Source organism: Panthera onca, chromosome B2 (assembly GCF_046562875.1).
Source record: "Panthera onca isolate mPanOnc1 chromosome B2, mPanOnc1 haplotype 2, whole genome shotgun sequence".
In the NCBI taxonomy this organism is placed as follows: Eukaryota; Metazoa; Chordata; class Mammalia; order Carnivora; family Felidae; genus Panthera; species Panthera onca.
This window is the reverse complement of record NC_138343.1, coordinates 113,559,636-113,584,442: the sequence shown is the minus strand read 5'-3', so window position 1 is coordinate 113,584,442 and position 24,807 is coordinate 113,559,636.

Genomic DNA, 24,807 nt, shown 5'->3' with positions numbered 1-24,807 from the left:
GATACATTTGGAAGTCATCTCTATTTTACATATAAGGAAACAGATTCAGAGAAATGAAATGGCCTATATAACATCATATAACTTAGTAAGAACTGAGTGAGAATTCTCTTTGAGGTCTCTCTGCCTTCGAAGGCCATGCATTTTCCTCTATGTTTCATCATCATCTTTAATACAGGAACATAAGTAGTTAATCTGTTCAGTTTCTGAGATACTCACCCCCTCACTTGGGAATGTTGTAACTCCCAAGGTTGAGAATCACTAAATCACTCAGGAAATTTTTGTAGAATTGTATTTTCTGTGACGTTAGAAAAAGTAATACTTTGTTTTCATGTTTCCAAATAAAAAATTCTACTTTAAATATCAACTAATATCCTACTTTTGCCCATTCCCAAACATCCAGCATCTATCTATCTTCTGCCTGAAATGACTGCATTTGCCACACTTTCTCTCAAGAGCCGTGTGTGTGTGTGTGTGTGTGTGTGTGTGTGTGTGTGATGTGATGTGTCTTTTACCCCAAATGTCTTTTGTTCAGTTTCCTTGAATTCTTCTATAATTTAGCTCAAAATATTTTATTTTATGACTTCTGAGGAAAGATGCAAATACCTCTCAGAGGGTTAGCTTATTGAGTTGATAGTTCTTAATGTGTTAGCATATTTTATGAATATCTAGTCACCTCCGCAAGGACCCGAGAGATCTGGACTAAGCAAACTTCAAGGAAATGAGTTCAGAAAGCTCTGGGTCAGAGAGATGAAGGCCATTTGGAAAAACCCACTGAGTGATTTGGAAATTCTGTTGAATGTCCTGGATACGCAGGGGACAGTGTGAGAACACTGTGGGAGAAATGGGGATCACACTGGTTACATGGGAAGAAGAAAACAGAAAGAGAAAAATCAAGGCAAATTTTAAGAAATTATATTTTGGCCTACAGATACTTTCTACCCTCTCATCTTTGATTTACAATACTTACGTTGCATTTATGGTACAGTTAGCTCTTGAGAACCTGAACTTAATACTTCATTATCTTTTTAAATTGCTTTCCTTTTTGTTTTCCCCCTCAGATAGGGAGTACAGACTCTCTTGGGGAAGGCATGGCTAAAGCGCTCCTTGACAGGAGGTCCCTGACTATCCCCAGGTGCATCTGGAGACAGTGATACATCGAACAACTCAGGGAATTCAAAGCATTCTCCTGCTTGATGATCCCCAACAGCTCCCTACAAGGCTGAGCCTTTGGGAAAGCCTGGCGTGCAGGCTGACCACAGCGACAGACCATACCACACTGGGAGAATCTGCTTGGAAGAAGAATGACTTCTCCACTCAAAAATGAGGTGAAGGGGAGACTGGGATATTTTTAAGTGGGTGTTGGAGAAAGAATTAAAGGGAGGGAGAGGAATTGGAGGGGTTAGCTGATTAAGGGTTAGCTTTTAATTTTGCATTGAAGAGTCAGTTAACAATGGTTACAAAAGGAAATTAAAAGCCTGGAAGCAGTTGAGGTTTTTGTTATTTCTGAAGTTACGAAACACATCAATATTGCACAGGCCTGTGTTTAATGTGGTATAACAATGTGACAGCCTTTGTGGATAGGCTCTGGAACTCTTTGAATGGCTTCCATGAACAAATCAACATTCTTTTTATTACTGTGACCCTTGGATTGTGTGTGCCCATTTTTCTGGCTCTCAGAGGGCATAGCCCCAAACTTGTCATGAAGTGCACTCAAGCGGTGTGTGTTCAGGGATTTCAGGAAAAGAAGAAAGGCCTGGTTGGAAATGTGGCTGTGAAGTTGAAGAAGGGAAGAGTCCAGGGCAGAATCATCAAGTGACAGTTAAAAGCAGTGAACTGCTGATAATTCTGGTGATGAAATCACTTCTCAAATCCCAGATCGTAGCCAGACTATTATCATGCGTTCATGCTTAAATTCTTGAATCTATGGAAAGAGTGCTGTTAGTGATGGTACAGGAAAGAGGGCTTCTTCACAAGCTTGGATAGATTGAGTATCTGAAAAAAAAAGAACTGATTTCTCAAACTCATTCAACTGACAAAAGAGTGTCATGGAACTACTTGAAGTTGTAGAACAAAATATGTACTAATATCTTAAAGTTTGTATCATTTATGTTTTGGGCCAGAAACTCATCTAAATATTTTGATTATAATTACTAATATAATACTCACAATGATGCTATGGGGTAGATGTCATTATCCTCGTTCAATGCAGGAAAAATGGAGGCTAGAGAGGTAAAATAGTTTGTCCAAGCTAATATCGCAAGGAAGTTATCAATATAGAATTTTTCCCTGGTAGACTGACACCAGTTCCCACACATTTGACCATTGCTTCTACCCATACCCGCTTTATATTCCTATTAAGAATTCATTTCTTTTTTGTTTTTTTATTTATTTATTTTGAGATGAAGAGAGAGAGAGAGACAGAGAGACACAGAGAGGGAGAGCTTTATATTCCTATTAAGAATTCATTCCTTTTTTGTTTTTTTTTATTTATTTTGAGATGAAGAGAGAGAGAGAGACAGAGAGACACAGAGAGGGCAGAGAGAGTAGGGGAGAGAGAATCCCAAGCAGGCTCCATGCTGTCAGCACAGAGCCCCATGGGGGCTTGATCCCATGACCATTAGATCATGACCTGAGCCTAAACCAAGGGTCAGATGCTTAACCAACTGAACCATCCAGGTGCCCCAAGAATCTGATCTTAACAGGAGAGAAAGGTAAACACACATTACTATATTACCCATGTATTTGTTGAATGACAAACTTTATAATTATAATTATAAAGAGCAGCTTCTTTAAATAATGTTTTTAAAATAAACTTCTATTTTTTTATCTATGTACCTTTAAAAACCCCACCTCTATCTGTATTGCATAAGAATCATATGGTTTCCCAGAACTCAGAAACCAAGACTCCTTCAGGCACTAGCCGTATGTGAAGAGGAAAACATAAGATCCAATGATATCTATGAGCTCTTCCCTCTCACACATTCCACTATTTTATGCTTGCTGATGCTCTACAGCTGATGTTTTCCTCAGCTCCTGAACTTTGTTAGGACTTTCTGTTTCCTTAATAATCCAAAACATAAATCTTTTTCAACAATTTTGGATTCCATAAAAGACAGGTGATGAACCAGGAGTGTGAAACAATGCAAGAGGTAGGTAGACCCTGAGGAAAACATTATCAGTGTCTGTCGGCATTATGCTTCTGTCCATTTTTTGTCGGACTTTGTTCAAAAGAAAAGGGAAAAAGGCTGAACATGTATAATTTCGGAGAATGGTTCAGATTATATAATTGAAAGTTATTATAGTGTTCCCTCGGTGGGAAAATAAATTTCCCTTGTACTTAAAATCTTTAAAAAATGGCTTCAGTCAAATAAAAGTCATGTATAAGTAACTTCAATTTTTTTCCATACCTTTTAAGTTTCCTTGTTTCTTATAGGTATATGGGTGGCAGATGAATTCCTAAGACATATTCTGAGGACAAACACAATGGAAAACTTTAAAATACATCCATTAGTCAAATTATTTGCTGAATATCTAAAATGTATTCGCTGAAGATAAACAATAGGACATAATTTAAAGTTTATTCATTTGCCAACAACTATTTGCCAACATGAGATTTTTAACAAGATCATATGTAGAACTGTGTTCCTCATTATTTAAAAAAATCTTGTACAAATTGATGACTGTGATTTCTCCATTCACTGGAACATGCAACCTTTCCAAAGAGACTATACAACCTTACCAGCCTATTTCAAGGCCCCATTAAATTGACCTTCTTTTTCACTATCTGCCTAGTGTAAACGAACTTTTGCAGCTACTTGTCTTGGTATGACCACTTCTTTATTAAATAAATGTGCAATGTTCCTTATTAGTAAAGGAGATGGAACATCATTGGTTAAATGTTTCCTATCAGGTCATTAAAAATACGAGCTCAAAGTAAGTTCCGTTTTGGCAGAAAGGCACAATAAGCATTAAAAAAAAAAAGGTGAGTGAATTACAGCAAATACTTAGTATGTCAATTTATTTAAATTAATTTTTAAAAGAGAAAGAAGCACAAGGCTATCAAGGAAAGTTTATAATGTACAAAGGTAAAGTAACAGTCAAAAAATATTATCATCAAGAGTAAAGAAAAAAGCAAAAGAAATGGAAGGGTTGGTAGAAGGATTTCCTTCTGGTCAGATGCTTGGGTGTCTGAATAGTCCTACAGTGAAAAGATGGCTGACATTTGTGAGACTGGAGAGGCTGACAGGAAATATTGCAGAAGAGGTGTGACTAGAGGGGAAAATGGTAACTTGTCTGTTTTCTTTTTTTTTTAATTTGAGTATAGTTAGCACACAATGGTACATTAGTTTCTAAAGAATGCTACGAGAAAATAAAACAGTATTAATACTTAATTTTCAGTGGAGGAGAAATAGCTCCAATTTAACCAATGATTTTCTCATGACTTGCTAGGTGCAAAGTGGTCTGAGAATGTGAGACATAGTCTTTATTGTCAAAGAGAATACTAATAAACTAATATCTTTACTTATGAATAAATAAAGGTTTCAACCCTGAGCTACCATGGTAAAAAGAAATCTTGTCACATTCAGGAAACCACACATAGATCAAGTGGATATCCTATGACATTCAGGTTTGGGTTAATAAACTCCATCCAAGTCCTACTAAAACTCCTACTGGTTATACCTGCACTGGAGTCTCCTCCATGAATCTATGCTCCAACACGAGTTTAAAGCAAACACCTACAGAAAGTGGTGTGGCATACAGGACAGAGTATGAACCTTAGAAGTGAAAGGCATGAGTCCAAGTTCTGTCTCCAGGATTATCATCTGTGTAACTTTGGGCAAGCTATTTAAAATCTCTGGGGTTCAGATTTCTTATCCTTAAAAATGGGAAAACAGTACCTTCAGGTTTTGAGGTAACAATGTATATCAAATGCAGAATCCATTATATCACTCTGGGTACATGTTGATCAATGAATGACAGCTGCTACTGATCTTCTAGTTTAATTTGCCCTGGTACAAAAATAAAATTGGCATCTATGATATCACTGAAATTGCCTAATTAAATCATATTCTTAAGCAGGACTGGCTACATAATTCATAGGGCCATATGCAAATGAAAACATGGGGCTTCCTGTTCGAAAACTTTTAAGAGTTTCAGGACTGCAATGACAGAGCATTCAGTCAAGCATGGAACCTTCTAAGTGCAAAGCTCTCTATGACTGCACAGGTCATGTCATGAAGCTGATCTTTCTCCTAAGTGATCCTTGGAAATTTTAGACCTTTCTTCAAGAAGAGAAAAAGATAGGTAAACAATACCTGTTGGTGACCAATATCTCTTGCTTCAGTAGATCTAATAATATGTCAGTATCAATACTAGCAATCTGGATATATGTTACAAAGGAAAAATGTCAGCCACTTTCTCTCCCTGTTTAGTGCTTTGAGTCATACTTCCCAAGGAAAAGCATTTAAGACTCTAGTCTTGATGAAAAGAAGCTTCCATCAATCCTTCTTCATTTTGTAGTACAATCGACCCTTGGAAGTGGAAAATGAATTAGAAAAAACAAAATAAACATTAGAAAACCTGAGGCATTCTGGATGATGATCAGAGAAGAAAATGTGTTAACAAATGTAATTCTGTTTAGGACTGCAAAATGAGAATACAACTTTCATTAATACTCTGGGCTGAATCCAGGCTTTTGTCTGTTTGATATGGAGAATCCCAACTGTGAGGTTGGGAAAGAGACTGAGATCTATGCACACTAATATTTTTTACAGTTTACATTCATGACTCCAGAGGCTCAGGAAGATTTAATAAATCAAATAAATAAATAAACAAAAGAAGCATTCTATGATCAGTCCTTCATGCAAAGTTTCCACTGTTATCCAAGAGACTTCCACATGCATAGCAAGGACAGAAGATGGCTCTCTTGTTACCCATTATTTGAAGAAAAATGTCTAGCTTTGATAATGATGTAATATGGCTTTCATCCCTTGAACTTCACAGAAGTCTATTCAATCTTTGCCAATGTCCCCTTTTGAGGAAAGACGTATTTGCCACTTTTAATGTTGGTTGAATAGCTTATTAATACTTTACAAGGGATATGTCACTGCTTTAGTTTGGGGTTCTTATGTGGTAAATATTTTCAGCTGTGAGAAATCCTGATAAATTGCTGCATCACTTGGGGAATCATTTTTTTTTCTTTGAAAGAGAGAGAGAGAAAGACAGTGACAGAGAGAAAGGAGACAGAGATAGAGAAAGAGAAGGGGGGGGGGGAGGAAATAAAGATGTGGTATTCCTGAGCCCAACAAAGTCAAATTAAAGAAATAATGCTTAAGGTTTTTAAAGAATGGTCATTGAAATTTTGTTATAATTTATAGAATCAAAGCATCATAATTCTGAATTGAAAGGGTCAGAGAAATCATAGGCCAGAGCTTAATTTCATAGGTAAGGAAATAAAGCCCTGGGAAATTAATTTACTTACTAAACACCACTAGTTTATATAATCATTCCAGCTTTCTAGCTACATTCCTGTACTTTTCCTACATGACCCCCCTATAGAGTTCATTTCAGGGAAAGCTTTAAACAGAGCCTCCTCTCCCAGAAAATCATGTCCAACCAGGTTTATAAACATTTAGCTATCTCACATAATTTACTTACTCATTTCTTCATTAAATATATTAGATAGGTCTTTCAAAGACTCTACCCCAAGCCCATGCTACATTTGGGACTGAAACAGAGACTCTGTTCCTGATTGCAAGAGATGAAAAACAATGAAAAAAATAAAGATATCAAAACAAAACAACAATGTGGGCTAGGGAAGCCCTCAAGTTTGGAAGGAAATACAGTGTATATGGAAAATGCACAATAACCACACAGTTAATGACAAAGATACACCATCCGAAAATTGAGGGACATGTAGAAGGATCTCACTTTTCAAAGTAGTAATGCAGGATTTTTTGGCATTGTGGTACAGATCATGGACTTGGAAGCCAGATCACCTGCTTCAAATCTCAGCTAACCCACTTGCTACCTGTGAACTTGTAGACAAGTTATTTAATATTTTGAAACCCTCACTTCCTCCCTGATAAAATGCAGATTAATAGTAGCACCTAGCTCATATGGTGGCTGTTATAAAATGAAAAGAGCTGATCAATTTGATGGCATTTAAAACAGTGTCTGACAAGGCAAACAGGGGATTAGCTATTATTATGCAAGTTACAAAACCTTAATGTAACCACTGAAATTACTAAAAATTTGCTCTACAATTGACTGCATCATATTTTTCTACCTTCCAAAAATGTGAATGATCATATTTAATCATATTGTCCTAAACTAAGAAATAAATAACATGAATTTTAGAATTACAGAAATCCTGGCTTTTCTTTATGATCCCCTGTAGCATATTAATCAGCTCTAGACCATGGGTACTCTATTTGGTATTATTTTCTCAAAAACACAATGCACTTGGGTCACCTGGGTGGCTCATTGGTTAAGTGTTCAACTCTTGATTTTGGCTCAGGTCATGATCTCATGGTTTGTGGGTTTGAGCCCTGTGTCAGGCTCCACGTCATCAACCCAGACTGGGATGCCCCTTCCCCGCTCGTGCAAGCACCAGCTCTCTCTCTCTCTCTCTCTCTCTCCCTCTCTCTCTCTCTCTTTCAAAATAAATTAATTAATTTAAAAAAAAGACAACACACAACATCAGAATGTCTCATCAATTGTCCAGACAACTATTATTATAATATGGAAGATGGTCCCCAGGATTTATCTGATGGTACAGCCCTCAAAGAATGAAGGACAACAAAAGTTACTATACACAGCTGCTCTGTGCCTTCCCAGGGTGTTACAGGAAGGTGCTCTTGTGGGGTGGAAGGAACATGGGAACTAAAGTCTCAGTGCTGGCTCTCCCAATTCCTTGGTTACTTGAGGACAGGTAAGTTGCTTAAATTGTCTGGTTCTTAGTTTCAGCATCCTGAATTTGGAGATTGATAATGTGAGAGCATAAGTTTATTGTGAAGAGAGAGTTTATAAAGTTTATTGTAAAATGAGAGAAGGTATGTGAAGCCATAATTTGTGACAAAAATATAAAGCAATATAACCACTTTGTGTATTCAATTTAATTTCTAGGCTTTGGACTGAGGCAAAATCCTAGTTACATCCCTCTCCCCCTTTCCTCCAAAAAAGCAGGAAATGATCAGATATCATTATGTACATTTTGAATGAGCTTGCTTCACACTGACGTGTCATCTCTCTTAGGAGTTTGCATTATAACACTAATGTGTTACCCTTCTTTTTGGCATTTAATCTCCATTTAAAAGCATTAGTTACTTTAAAGTGAAGCCACAGATGGATCTGCTTCAGCATTTTGGAGTGTGAAGGCTTAATCCAGAAACAACTTGAGATGCACCATGGAGGGAGGCAGGAAGAAGTGTAGGTTCCTTATCTCCCCCTTCACACTTCTATCCTTTAGTCTGAATGTCTCTGAATATTCTGGCAAACACCTCTGTGTTCATAGTCAGATCCTTTCCCATGATGCTGTCTCTCCTTTCCTGTGCTCACCTTTCTGCTGCAGGTACCACTCCCGCATAAACTGCATGGCTCCCACCTCTGACCCAGTTTCTGCTCCAAAAATCTGCAGAATGTAAGTCACTCGGTCAGGAATGAGCCAATGGAGGCAACAGCTTTCTTATTTTGGAGGATGACAAGCTGAAAGGCAATTGTTTCAGGGGCAGGAGAGGACATAGGAGTTTACTGGCAAGATTAGAGCAGATGGGGGTCTAAGGCTTGGAGCAGAGAGCAGGCGATGAAATTGTGATAATGTGACAGCAAAAGTTTAACACATGATCGTGTGGTAAGAAAAAGTACCTAACATCTTGAAATTGTCTCTAATACTGTGCTCCACAGTGTTGTTGGGGATATTGAGGTGGGGTGTTCTACACCTGGTGGCTTGTTGTCAGCAACAAGTGGATGTAAGCTCTGGGGAAATGTCTACACTGAATCACTTGTTGTTTCTGAAGGGGAAACATCAAAATGTTGGAAGCTCGGTGTCAAGGGGATAATAGGGTGCTGGCTGAGATGAGGGGAAGAAATTCATTACAGCCTGCAGTGAAAGTCCTCTGTGGTAAAAAGAAATGGATTGCCCAGCTCAGAGATCTGTGACTTATCTTACAGGCACCATCATAGCATCCCCTCACCAGAAGCCAGATAGGCCTCACTGATAACTCTGCTCCTTACCCAGAATGCCACGCACGGCAATTAGGAGTTCTGTTTTTGTTTGTTTGTATTGGTTGGTTGGTTGGGGTGGATTTTTTCTTCTCTATTTCTCTAAATGTTTCAGACCATTGGCATGCTGAGAGTTTTTACTCACTTGAGATTTCTGTGTTGTTACTTCACTGCTTGTTTTTACTGTTTGGTTGCCTGTTTTGTTCTGAATTTCTGCATGATTACTTTGATTGCATCTCACATTTATCTTCTTTTTAAAAAAAACTTTTTTTTTTAAGTTTATTTATTTTGAGAGACAGAGAGAGAGTACAAGTGGGGAAGGGGCAGAGAGAGAGGGAAAGAGAGAATCCCAAGCAGGCTCCATGCCATCAGCACAGAGCCCAATGAGGGGCTCAAACTCATGAGCTGTGAAATCATGACCTGAGCCAAGATCAAGAGTTGGATGCTTAACCGACTGTGCCACCCAGGTGCCCTGTCACATTTATTTTCTACCTTAAAATGGAAAGAGAAAGTAGGAATCAGGAGGAGACAAGCTCTTTCTCCAAGAGTCAGAGGATAGATGCTTGCTTTTCCTCTTAGTTGGCACCAGAGCTGAGTTACCTTATAGATGTCTAGTGTTGAACATAAAGGAGGTTTTCATCTCAAAATCAGTAAGCCAAAAAAAAGCACAAATAAAAAAATAAATGGTGCTTGCTAAAGATCAACGTATTTTAAAACTCAGAAGAACCTCAAGCCAAATTACCAATTGAGAAGTAAGAGTAAATTTAAGTAAAAATAAATTTAAGTAAACTAAATTACCCCCAAAATTTCAGAAAAGCAAAATTAAATTTCAGAAAATTAATTATTCTTCCAAGATAATGAAGGGCCCTATTGAGAGAATTTGAGATTAAAACTACATAGTCTCCAATAAATATTTTTCCTAAGAGACACCGTAGGTACTTTGACCAAGGTGTTTCAGTGCAATATATCAAATTTAATATTCAAGAAAAAGTATATTAGCTTGAAAATGAGAAGACTAGCCAGGAAATATATTCTAACTTCTTCTTTTTCCATTACTTAACTTTAAAAGATTCAAAGACGTAAGATAAATTGCCCAAAGTCTAATAACTGGTAAATAAGCAACAGGATCAAGTGTCCAAAATTCGTCTATGATTCCAAACCAATATTATTTCTATCATATCAGAAGGCTAGAAGAAGGTCTTGTAAATTTCTTTAAATCTCTAAGAACAAGGTACTGTTAAGGCAGGTTGAAAATAATGTGAGGATATTGTATTAATTTATCCCCTTTTACTGAGCAAATTTCCCACCCATTACTTGAGAGACTACCCAAAAAATATTTCTTTTTATAATTTTTTTCACATGTATTTATTTTTTGAGAGACATAGAGAGACAGAGCACAAGTTGGGGAGGGCCAGAGAGAGAAGGAGACACAGAATCCAAAGCAGGCTCCAGGCTCCAAGCTATCAGCACAGAGCACAATGCGGAGCTCAGACTCACAAACCGTGAGAACGTGACCTGAGCCAAAGTCGGACACTTAACTGACTGAGCCACCCAGGCACCCCAACAAATATTTCTTTTTCACTGAAAATCCTTGCCCAATTGAGCTTAATATCATTAGGGTTAAATATAGCCTCAGATGCCTCTTGTGCCCTACTTCAAATACATTCAGCCTCATCTCTTTTTCCAGCCATTCTAGTACACCATTATAGGACAGACTTTTTATCAGCTCCTGTGGGGACTTCCATCCACTTACCTCATACAAAGCCTCCAGCCTCTTGTTTCCTACACTCAGCTCATGAAAAGATCTAAACTGATTGTAGAAGCACATATTCTCTTTCTGGATGGGCTGGACTACTTAGTCTGACCCTATGGTTGAGTGAAATTTAATCTCATCAGTGGAATCCAGATTAGTATTATACCAGTGTATTGTAGAACTGTATCACAAATTATAAGAAATGGAAATGAAAATATTAAGAACTAACTAGTAAGATAAAAACTTGAATATTATACCAATTAAAATCATTTACTTAAATTATTTTTACTTTATGTTTCCTACCATAACAATAAGTGCAATGCAGATCATTAAATGTGCATAGTTTAACTCTGTAATAAGCTTTGTTGGTTTCTACACATTCCATAATGTATATAATACATTATGCCAAGAGGGCACTACCAGAGAAGTATCTGAATAAGGTGAAGGGCTGAAATACAGTTGGTTTTATTTTAATTTTTCAATGTTCCAGTTATTGTTGCTGTTTTAAAAACCATCCAAAACTTGATGAAACAACCATTATATTATGCTCACAAATCCTGAGGGTTCAAAATTCGTACTGGGAATAGCAGGAAGGGGTGGTTTTTGTTCCACAATGTCTGGGGTCTTTGCTGGAAAGACTAAACTGAAGGTGGGGAAATCTTCACTCACATGTCTGGTGGTTGGTGCTGGAAGTTGGTTGGAATTTAATCTTGGCTATTAACCAGATGCCTTGGCTGAATGTGACATCTTCATGTAGTCTGTCTCTGTGGGCTAGTTTGGGCTTTCTTACAGAATAGTGGCTTGTCCCAAGAGGGCCAAGGGGAGATGCACGGCATTTTTGTGATTTGGTTTTAAAGCCAGTATCATTTCCCCCATACTCTATTTTTTTAAGTTTATTTATTTATTTTGAGAGAGAGAGAGAGAGAGAGAGAGAGAGAGAGAGCATGAGCAGGGGAAGGGCAGAGAGAGAGGGAGAAAGAGATAATCCCAAGCAGGATCTACACTGTCAGTGCAGTGGGGCTCAACTTACAAACCGTGAGATCATGACTTGAGCCAAAATCAGGAGTCTGACACTCAACAGACTGAGCCACCCAGGCACCGCCCCCCCCCCCCCCATATTCTATTTGTTCAGACAGTCCAAAGGTCTGCCTAGTACAGGGAGAGGGAACATGACTTCACCACCCATTGTGAACAGTATCAAGGTTTTGAGGGTAGTTAGAAATGTGATCTGACTTTTATTTAACTGTCATTGTGAGAACATGCAAGCCATCTTTGGAAAATACAATATGTCATGGGTCCCATTTCTGGCTACAAAAATTCACATCCCTCCTACCTTACCACATGCAAGGTACACGCATTTTCTCCCCTGAGACATCAAAATCTCATTCTATTTTGGCATTTTCTTAATGTCTAGTATTTCCTCATCTAAATCAAGTCCAGGTGCAGATGAGGTCCATTGGATGTTGTTCCTCAAGTACTGCTTCTTCAGTAATGCTCATCTTGAGCTGAAGACATGATGACTTAATAGTCTAGTTATCTGTTTCCCAAATACTCAATACTCACTGGTGGAACAAATGCGAATGGCCTTTTTGCACATTCCATTCAAAAAGAGAGAAATCAGGAGGCACATAGTGGTCACACATCCATAGAAATTATTCTCACTTTACCACTCCCCAGTAGTTTCACTTGTACAAATATCAAAATAGTACTAATTTTGATAACCTACCAACATTATATGAATATTTTTAACAAATACTAGCATACTGATCAAATGAGCCAGAAATTAAATACACTAAACCATTTCTATATTTTTCAATTACAGTTTCACATAATCACTATGTTAGCCCAACATACTTCATTGTGCTAACCATAAAATGCCTTTCCTATAGATCCCATCAATTATCAAATCATAAAACTTAATAATATACTTAAAAATTTGAATACATTCCTTCTGTGTACATTCTTTACTAATGTAAGTTGATTTGAAAATGATTGGGACAACTTTAGATACCTCACTATAGCAGGCTAAAGTCTATGATGGCTGCCGAGACACCTGCTCTAATTCCTGGGACTGTGAAGAAAATGGATTTTACTCTAGTGATTAGGTTATGTCCTGCGGTACAGTTGTATTTAAAAAAGGGAGATGATCTAAGTGAGCTAAACGAGTCACATGAGTCTTCTTAAAACAGAGAGTGTTCTCTGGCTGGTTGAGGAGAGACAAATTGTAGCTGGCCTGGAAGACAGCAAATATCCACATTGTAAGCTGTCTGTGGAGGCCATGTGGAAAGAACCTAAAAGGAGCATTTAGGAGCCTAGAGCCAGCTATGAAATGGGGATATCAGTCTTACAACTGCAAGGGACTGAATTCTGCCAAAACCAAGAATGAACTTAGATGATATTGCCCGGAAACCCTTGAGACAAGACCTCAGCCTGGCTGAGTTTGATTTCAGGCTTGCAATACTCTTGTGAGAGAACCCAGTCATGCCCTACAGACTTCTGATCTACAGAACTGTGAGGTAATAAATGGATGCTGTTTTAAGCTGTTAAGTTTGTGGTAATTTGTTATGAAGCAATAGAAACTAATATAGTCATCCAGGAGACGGGAGTTTTAACCGAGCAAGAGGTTAAGAAGGGAGATCAAGATACATAAAGGAGGTAAGGAATAAAGCGCACTCATAGTGAACTGACTCTTCTTCCTTGTCCCTCTCTCCTTTATTAAGTGTACATGTCAATTCCTTCAAAATATGGTCTGTGGGTGAGAGAAGCTACACTAAGCAGGATATCCACGGTTTTGGTTCAGTCAGACCCGGGGTCAAGTGATTGCTCTTCCATGTGACCACTATCCTGTCTGGGCCTCTGTTTCTCCAAGCATAAATGGAGAATAAATATTAATTTACTTGAAAACATTCTGTAGAAGTTTTAACCATACATTGTTTAACACTACGGAGACTTTTAGGGAGACCAGGATTCCCAAGTTATACGTGGAGCACCATTGTTGTAACCCCTTTCTCCATTTTCATTTCCAAGGATTCCACTTGACTAAAACACTCTTGAATGACAAGGAGAAAGTCCTCCCAATGAGTCTTTTGAAACATACAGTGATAAGATTGAGTCCCTGGGGAAGGGGTCCATGTTTGGTGGAGAGTTAGAAATGTTATCTGACTTTTATTTGACTGAATGAAGTGCCATAATAGTATTCACTAACAGTAGATTTTTAAGAATCAAACGCAATTTTGGAAGGTTTTTACTTCACTTGTTTTTAACTAGGATTTTTATTGTTGATGTTGGTGATGGTAGTTTTGCTCTGTATTTTAAATAAACATGACATTTTTTATTACAACCCTCCCATGTACTGACTGTAAGAAAAATGCTGGTGTCGTGTTATAATTCAGATAAAGAAGAGACCATTGAACAAAGGACAATGCCACACTTTAACTGTCTGATTATCTCTTCTAGTTTAGATTATCCTATTTGTTAAAATGAAAATTTTATTTTTTTGGCAAAAAAAAAGGATAAGAGAAACATGAAAAGTGTAAATTGAACTTTTGCCTTGTGTTACATCTCCGCTGTTTACCAAAATCAATTTATTTCTGTTTGTTTTACTGTCTATCTGCTGAAAACATATCTGAATCCAATGGAAATGTAAAACATGTGATTTAAAATAGTTTGAGAAAGGAAAAAGGAAGCGTGCTGTTAAATGTTAAAACGGGTTCTGTGGTAAATTGTATACATGCACCACATCAAACGCAAATTGAAGTTAAAATAAATAATGTTACACTGAAAGTTGAAAGAATATAGCAAATCATAAAGATGCTTGTATACTAATTGAGAATATTTTAATTGTTAAAAGATTTAGAGAAATAAACACTGTAGATGGGAACACAATGCTGAAAGATCAGTGCCAGTTCTGGTTTTCCTTTCTAGTGGCTTGGCACGGCGGCTCTGCTGAGCTCCAGCCTCGCCTTCAGAAACAGAAGCAATCCTGTTCAAAGGATTAATCAGTGGCCCATGCATAGGCCTGGGGACATACACATTGGCATTTCCAGAAGCTGGTACAGAAAAACGTGTGTCCTCCATCCTTGCTACGCTGCATTTCCGGAAAGACAGCACTTCCTGGCAAGCGTACCCTGTAGGTTTAGGCTTCATTTGTTCCTGTGTCTCGGGTCTGCGGTGTGTTGACCTCACCAGCTCCTCTGTTCCTCTCTTCATTCTGTTGCTATGAGTCACAATGTCACATTTTACAGCAGCAAAATACCAATACTTCCTCTTCCAATCTGGTCTCTTGTATGATCTACGTTACCTGGTTAATGTGGCTCAAGAAGAAACATGTCTTCAAGAAAGCAATTAGTTGTTGTGTGTCTCTCTCTCCAATTTTATTGAGCTCCTATCAGTTGAATTAAAATACTTTTTACAATATAGTCTACTAGTTCTTGGATTGTATATAAAAGGCTTCCAGGATTCAGTGAAAATATATTAACATCAGTTAGGCTTTGGGTATATGTAGGAAACAAACATATTTGGGTTTGTGTGTGTCTTTCAAATGTATATATTAATTTTGAATCCACATCTTTTTTCTTCTTCAAAGGTTACCTCAACTTTACCTTCAGGGGACACATTAATTGTTAAGTACAGTCAAGGGATATACCAGATAGAAAAATAGGAACTATTTCACATGTAAGTGGATAATCTATTGTATAAATAAACACCATCAAACATTTCTGACGTCCATCTATGGTATGTCAAGAATTGTGCCAGGATTTACACATATCATATTTAGTCTTTAAAATAGCACAGTAAGAGCCTGAGTGGTTCAGTCGGTTAAGTGTCTGACTTTGGCTTAGGTCATCATCTTGCGGTTCTTAAGTTCAAGCCCCGAGTCTGGCCCTGTGCTGACAGCTCAGAGCTTAGGGCCTGCTTCAGATTCGGTGTCTCCCTCTCTCTCTCTGCCTCTCCCCTGCTCACACTCTGTCTGTCTCTCTCTCTCAAAAATAAATAAACATTCAAAAAAAAATTTTAAATAGCACAGTAAAATAAATATTAGTATTTCTACTTTATAAATAAGGAAAATGAAGTTTAGAAGTATAAGTTCATTCACTTTTTTTTCCCCTAAAAGATATGTTTTGAATATCTACTGTATGTCAAACACTGGGCAAGACTTTGGGGATAAAATAATAAAAATCCTCATCATCCATTCTCTCATTGGATTTCCAAAAGAAAGCAATAATAATGTTGCAGTTATTAGGTAACATTCCAGGAATTAACCAGCTTTTCTTTATCAGCCTTTATCACTAAAGGAGAATAAAAATGATGTCAGAAGCCAGTCAGGCTTTTTACATATTGCCCCCAGTTCTTCCAGATATATTAGATCCCAAGAAGGCAGACATTTTGTTTCACTTCAGATCTAATCTGAGATCCTTAAGGAGTTTAATATAATCTTCAATGGTTGGTCCTTACCCAATGGAGCGATCATTTCAGCGCCAGTAATATCTTTGGCCAAATATATAGTTACCAAGTAAATAGGTGCAGCAGTATAGATTCTCAATGCACTCAGTGATTATGGATGCAGCTGATGAAAACACTTGTTAGTGCTAATTTTTTATGAATAATTCCTCTAGTCAGTTTCAATTTTTATCCATTGACTGTATTTTCAAAGACAGTTTATGAACAGTATAGATTTTAAAAATAGAATTATAAATCTAGAACTTTGTGTGACTTGAGTCCTTTCCTGCACTATTTTTTTTGCCAAATTAATCAATGTTATACATAAATCTGAGTATAATTTAATAAAATACATCAAGAATGAATTTATCATTTCCTCTGCACTCCAGAACAGGTTCAGGATGAGAACATAATTCCATCCCAGTTGTGGCATACACTGTTCAAAGGTTAGGAGACTCATTCCTGTCTGGGTGATATGATCACTTAGCAACCCATTCACAAGTAGATGAAAAAATAAATGACAACTAAAAGCAAATAAGAAAAAGAAGCTAGAAGAAGCCAACTTTGGTCCTCAGCACCCAATATTTTCTGCTGCTAATAAAGACCTACTGTTATTACATGTCAACACTTCCTAGAGACCAATGATCACTCCTTGCTGTTCCAAAGATGATTCATTTGCAGTGTCTTCCTGCAAATGAATACCTACTTTCCATTGATAATAGCTACATTTATATTTCCTTAAAGATAAAGTGAAAATAGCACTGAAGGAACTTAGAAAATATTTATGCATGCAGTCTTTTGATTCCAGAACTTCAATGGTTTTGTATGATTATTGAAAAGACTAAACATTCTGGAATGAAATTTTGGTGGTTACATGCATGTCAACTTACTTGCTGCAAATAAGCCAAGTGTATATTGCAAAGACTGTATATATCATGCACTGGTTTAGCATGCTTTCCTTCCAAGACTGCCAAGAAATGTTACTCGAGTCTCCACTGGTGCTATTAATGCTGTTGCAAGACCGAGAGCAGCCCACTCCTTCCAACTCATGTCAATATTAGCCTGTGTAAGTATGGTACCCCTTAAGTGGTACAAAATACCATAGTGCACTGGGAGTTCTTTTAGAGCCAGGCTTGAACATATCATGGGATATATACCTCTGTTTACTAATGAAAATGGAGCCACATTTTCCTGTTCTTTCAGCCATATGGGGTTATGATTGGTGTGTGCTTGCCTTTTACATTTCTATTTGATTCTATAATAAGAACCACATGAGACAAGTTTAGTTTATTAGTTCTTCAGTTGCCAACACGGCTATTGTACAACTAATAAAATAAATAAAAATATTTCCCTTGTGTTTTTTCTTATAAAATACACTTGTTATGTAAAGGATAAGCACATACCAGTCACAACCTGATCTGGCATGAATCATATTGTCTTGCTTTTTCTCATTTAATAGAAAACAAAGGAGACATATTTATTAGTTTCTTAATAGCATGGTTGGCTCACACTGGCCTGTACCTACACATCAGATATTGAAGGCATTTATTTAGAGAGAAATGGTTTTTGCTGGAGTCTTCGTAAAAAATTTCAAAAACTAGTTACTAACAAAAATACATTTCTGGAAAAAGTATATAATAAAGGAAGTAAAAACAATGAAACACTGCATGTCCTTTTAGTGTCCACAGTAATTTCATTCATCATCTCCTTCAGGGTCAATCCCTAAAAAAAAAAAACCAAACAAACAAAAAAAACCACTGCTCCACTGCTGGTTTGGACCTTTCTGCTGTATCAAGAAGTCCAAAGTGAACCATACTAGCATGTCTAAGACCAGTGTTCCGCCATTCAGTAAACTGAGACCCAGATTTTGAGATTGAGCTGAAATGTCACTTTTTGAGTACTACTTGAAAGTAAGTCATACTGCTTTGAAATGTGTCATTAGTCATGAGTTTGCATAAGTCCTTATTGTTTGGAATAGTCAAGAACCAATCTATAAATATTCTCCTTTTGTATGCGAATGCACAACAGAGTAATGGCATAGGAAAAAATTGGCAATAGAAATTGGTTTTTTACTTGGGAATCTTTCTGAGGAAGTACCTGTGAGCAAAGGACAATGGGAGACCACTTCACTCCACCAAGACATCACATTTCCATGAGCTTATGTTGATCGCCTAGCTCATGAAACCTATCAGAGTTCTTGTTCCTTCATTTCCTGTTTTCAGTAGTAAAGATGCTGAAAGATGAGGGGATTGCAGGGAGTCCCATGCATGCATGCTGGAGCCTTACTACAGAGCACAAGTGGACATTTTAGAAATGACTCTTTCCCTAAAAGAGTTCTTTCTTGCAAAGAAGTACACTACGTAAGACTTGAATTATTCTGCATAAGATTTAAATTTAATTAAATGGTTGCAAGAAATACTTTATAAAACTAACTTTACCAGTCACTTTTTAAAAGAATAAAACCTGAACATGTTGTTTCAATAAATTTTGGTAAAGAAAATTCCATGTGCTTCAATTCTTCCATTCCCTGGTTTGATCACTTTCTATCATTCTAAACATCTGTCTTTAAAGAAAAAATAAGAATGCGTACTCTTTAAAGAAGCCAAAAAAGATATTTTTGTTATCGTTGTCAGATTTATAACAGGTAAAGATATGTAATATATGAAAAATGATTAAGCAATGCAAGGAAAATGCAGTTTGTTGGGGTAATAGAATATTGCTTTAACTTGTGTTTTGTGCACATATAAATTTATTTACCTATTTAAGAGAATTAGAGCAAAGGGAAGAAAGGGCAGAGTGTAGTCGGCTGAAATATCATAGAAGAAAACAATGTTTTCCAATAGATTTCAAGAGTGAATAGAAGGAAGAGAATTGGCTTGAGTCATTTTCCCACTGCTTTAAGGACCAAATCATAAATGAGTTTGATGGGTACTGAGGATTAGCTTTGACCCCTCTATAGCTTCAGAGAGTCCAGGCCAACTTGGAGAGACTGGAAGTGTTAACACACAGGGGAGAGCAATGCGATACAGCCTCAGTGTTCAGAAAACTTCTCTGTCTCACACAGCCAGCCAACAACAGCCTTTCACAGTTATGTTGCTTCTTTTTCTATGTCAGGGTTAAGGTCATTTCTAGGGCATAGTGAGGAAATGTGGAGGCCAGGGCTGTCTGCACCACACCTGGGCTGTGAGAAACAGGGGGTTTCAATTTTCAGCCTCTGGATACCACACAACCCAACCTTTACCTGCCTGTCCTCACCCCAGTATACAAATATAAAATAAAGTCAGATATTTCAGTTTAGTGAACTAGCAAGATCAAGGATGGACATTCCTGAAATGCATTAAGACCTTCAGAAAAAGGTAAGCAATAAAGGCAGAACTTTATTATTTAGCTAGAGTCATGGTTCCCTATGTTTAGTTATTTTGAGAGTAAGGGAGGGTTGGGAGGTGTGTAGAAGATGAATTTCTTTTTTTTAATTTTTATCTTATTTTAGAGAGAGAGAACACATGTGCACACGAGTTGGGGAGAGCAGCAGGGGGGAGAGAGACAGAGAGAGAGAGAGAACTATAAGCAGGCTCCACACTCAGCATGGTGTCCAACATAAGGCCTGGGATTATGACCTAACCTGAAATCAAGAGTTGGAAGCTCAACTAACTGAGCCCTGAAAATGAATTTCAATGATTGTTTTGATACATATGGAAGCATAAATATTGAGCTATTTATAAATATACTACTTACTGAGGACTGAATTTGCAAATATATGTAGTTTATTCTCATCTATAGCTTATTCATATATATATATATTATATATATATATTCTCATCTATAGCTTATTCATATAATATATATATATATATATATATATATATATATATATATATTATAAATTACTCAACCACTCTCCTGAAAAGCAAGTTAGAAGCAATAAAGTTGTGATTGGAGGGGAGGCAAACAGAAGGAAAGTGTTTTACTTTAGGGTTCTGAAGCTAGTGAACACCTTTCTCAAAGAATGTAAACCTAATAATCTGACTTATAGTTATGAAAATAGCATTAATAAAAGCTAGCGTTGATTTAACACTTATTCTGTGCTGTGAGCTGCTTTACATACAGTAGTTTGTCAATCCTTTCTGCATACTTATGACTCATTATTGTTATTATTGTCATTTTAATATTATGAGAAAATTGAGACAGTTTCTTCATCTTTCATATGATTTTCCTGTGCTTACTCATAAAGTGGCCGAAGATTCCCAACATGTTCGTGGGGTTCAATAACAGCAAATGTTATTGTCCCTTTTACAATGAAGAAAACATGTTACTAATGATGCTTGTGACACCGTTGGGCTTCTCTGAGATTTTGTAAATGTAAGTTTTCAGATTTACCATGTTATGCCAATTCAGAAGTCTCTTAATTGAAAGTAATAAAGGGGCGCCTGGGTGTCTCAGTCTGTTAAGTGTCTGACTTGGGCTCAGGTCATGATCTCGAGGTTTGTGGGTTCAAGCCCTGTGTCAGGCTCTGTGCTGACAGCTCTGAGCATGGAGCCTGCTTTGGATTGTGGGTCTCCCTCTCTCTCTCTCTCTCTCTGACCCTCCCCTATTTGTGCTCTCTGAAAAATAAATGAATAAACATTAAAAAAATAAAGTAATAGAGAAGGACCAATGATCCTTTAAAAATACACCATAAATTGGTATAGAGTCATGCCATGTGTAGAACAAGAAGACAGTTGTCAATGAGACATGGTTTCAGGGGCACTGGAAGGTTTGTTTGTACTCCAACATCCTTTCAGAGCAAACTGCTCAAGCTTTCAAATTAGACAAAACTAGTCAAACACTAATTTTATCATAATTATTATGATCTTGAACTAAAGTTTCTTAATTCGTCCAAGAGTTGTCTTGAAATGAGACAATGAATGTCAGTGCTTTGAATGTGACAAGACTAATACATTTTGTTTCTTTTGTCTTCCCCTTTATTCTTTCTCTTTCATGATCTGACGTATTAGGGAGATATTTTCATACTATGAGTGATAAAAATATATGAAAGTCATTAGAACCTGCCATTGAAAAACTCACATTCTAATGTTATATATTGTGACCTAGAAAAAGCAGTGTGAGCTCTTAAACACTTCTCAGTCATTCGAGTATTTTTTCTGGCTAACAACGGAAATAAAAACTCAGGAATCTATACAAATATTTGGTTTATACAAAGTGGCATCTCACTTCATGTTGTCTTAGGAAGGAGAAATTGCAATATCATAATATCAGTCAATGGTATTTATTATCTCTCAGTCTTTTCCTGTTTTTCACTATGTTCTTATAAAGTTTCTGATAGAGAAAATCAGGAGATCTTAGAAACTGACTTTCATTTATAACCTGCTGATTCACCTAGATCAGGTTACTGGGAAGAAATCCAAATCGGACCTCCTGACCTACCCAAAACAGCATGAAGTATACCCTGCCACTAAATCCTGATTCCTGTGTACCTCACCCCGTCACTAAATATGATTTAGAGGAACCTTTAGAAAGTCAGGTATAAGGATTTAGTGCTTTACATGTAGGTTACAGCTGCTGGACTGGCTTTTATAGTAACATAAGTAAGTAATTTATTAAATGGTTCAGTCATTAGATATACCAGACCTTGAAAACATTCTTGTGAAGGAGGTTACTTTGAGTAGTGAGAAGATTAGCATTTCTCAGCAGCAAGTATTTGTGACAAGATTAATGAGGCACAGGGCAGATGGATTTGTTTCTCTCTTTGTGTCTGCTCTCCTGGTCTCCTTGCCCTTTATTTGGTTGTCTTTTCCTCTGTGGCACCTGCTGTCACTGACATGGATGAGATGCCAAAACAGCATTCCTTTACTTCAACACTATTCACACCTTCTTTTCCCCCCTTCTTTCTCCACAGGAGTTATTCCTTTCTCCTCTTCTGGGATTGGCAAGGGCATTATTTCAGTTTCTATAAGAAATGTCTGGCAGACATTTTCACATTAAAAGAAATCATAAAATTATGAACAAGATCAGAAACACTTCTTACTTGTTTCTTTTACATTAAAATTGTGTAATTAATTATGTGTCAATTTTCTTTAAGGTTATGTATGTGTTTTAACATATCCTGCATTTTCCTTCCAAGTTATCACCACTCGATGGTCTCCATTTTGTCTTCTAGGAGGATGTAATGTGCTTCTTACACTGGCCACTTGATAGAATGTTTATGTTCCCATGTTCTTTCTCATGCTGTCAGGCACCGGAGACAGACACTGTCTTGCTTTTGTGAGCTTACTTCTCTTTAAAAGATTTATATCATGCAGACTAATAACAAGTGTACTTTCCTTTAACAAAGCCTCCAACTTTGCTTCTGTTTGTTCTTCTTCCAGCTCAATTTCCTCTGATGCCTTCCAATAAATTGCCATCCTTTTTATCCACAGAAGTATTCTAAGTGTGTTTTTTGCTTTAATAAAACACACTTCTCACAACTTATAAAAGCTAATGGAACAGAATTTCCCATTTGTGTCTTTAGTATCTGCCAATAATTTTTTACGATGATCCCAATCACTAGTTATTTTTAGGTTAAAAGTAATGGCTAAGATATTTAAGGCTAAAGAGATGTTAAGATCTGTGGCTACCCAATGGGCACTCCTGGTTGGGTGAGAGTCTGGGGGTCCTGTAGTTTGGGAGAGCAGCAAAAGCACATAAAATACTGGATTTCTGTAGTTAGTGAGTATGCTTTATTATATTTTTGTAATCTAATTTTGAGTTTACATTTTGTTACTGACTTTATCATTCTTGATTTGACTGTAAAACTTAATAAAAGCAATTATTTATCAATAGAAACCATGCATTTCGAGAAATAGATTATTTAATTAGAGTAATCATGCAAAACAAGCTTCAGTGTCTAAGAAAGTGTCTTATTTATTGGGCGCATCTAGGAACCTCGGCAGAGCATCTGCAGATGGGGTTATTCAGGAAGTGTTCAACGAGTATTTGGCCAATAGCACAACTGACATTTCAAAATTTGGGAGGAAAAAAAGATTGTTTACATGGTTAAAGACTCTAGAATAGAAAAAAAAATAGGCAAAGTGAAGTAAAATTTTCCCACTTACAATTACAAATGGGGCTAAAAATAAAAAATGATCTGAAAGTTATAGTATTTTCAGTACAACGTATTCGATAAGAAAGCCAATACTAGAGTCAAATTCTGGCTAAAATGCCCATCCTTTCGGATTTTTTCATCTGTAAATTGTAAATAATAAGAATTATTATTTTGCAGGGTTATCCTAAAGATTGAATGAAATAATGTCCTTAAAGCTCTTGGAGCAGTGATCAGTAATAGTTAAATAATTACTAAAAACACTGATGGGGCATCCGTGTGGCTCAGTCAGTAAGAGTCCAACTCTGGATTTCGGCTCAGATCATGATATCGCGGTTTGTGAGATTGAGCCCCATGTTGGGTTCTGTGCTGACAGTAGGGAGCCTGCTTGGGATTCTCTCTCTTCCTCTCTGCCCCTCCCACACCTCTCTAAGTAAATAAATAAACATTAACAAAAACAGTGACGACCCTCTTAAAGTATGTTTTATATAGAATAACATAAGAACCACACAACGCATAAACAATCACAGATAAGTGCTAAGAATAAGAATAGAATAGTGTTGATAAAGACAAGACCTGTGATGAGCTAAATATCAGCAGAAGGGAAGCACTTTAAAGCTATTGGTATGTGAGAATTAGGAAAGGAGAGAAATAGACCAATTCGGGTAAGAGGGTGTGATATTTAAGGAAATTATGAGACATCCCAAATTCTAAATTCCACTTTCACTCTGCATTCCTTATGAAACAAAGTTATTCTTAAACTAGAAAAGACAGAATAAACATTTTTAAGAGAAGATGGAAATTCAAGATAGGTTACAAGATTGGAAAAGAGTCCCTAGCTGATTTTATGTTATAAAATTTCTGGGTCCATTCATTCTTTATATAAAAAATTTCATTATACATGTGACCCTGTCTCCTGATACAACTTGCCTTTCACACAGCTATGCCTTATACAGTATTTCAATTCACCTGGAATGCTTTTCCTTAATTTTTCATTTGGAAAATGCTATTGTTTAGACAAGAATTTCCCAGCTTCCCTTGGCAGATCTAATCACTTCCTGGCCACCATCCAGTCTGTGCATGTCTCTGTTTAATATCTGTGAGAACGTATTGTAATGATAAGATTATATGTCATTAATGTTCTCCTGTCCCAATTGCGATCTTCTTATGAATACGGACCATCAATCTTTATATTCCGAGATCCTACCACAGAGTATGGCTCATGGCCAGAATTCAGCAAATGTTAATTTGACTTAATTTAAGTTAAAGGAGATGAATGGTTTTGCAGGAGCTAAGGGCTCTTGACAAGAAAAGG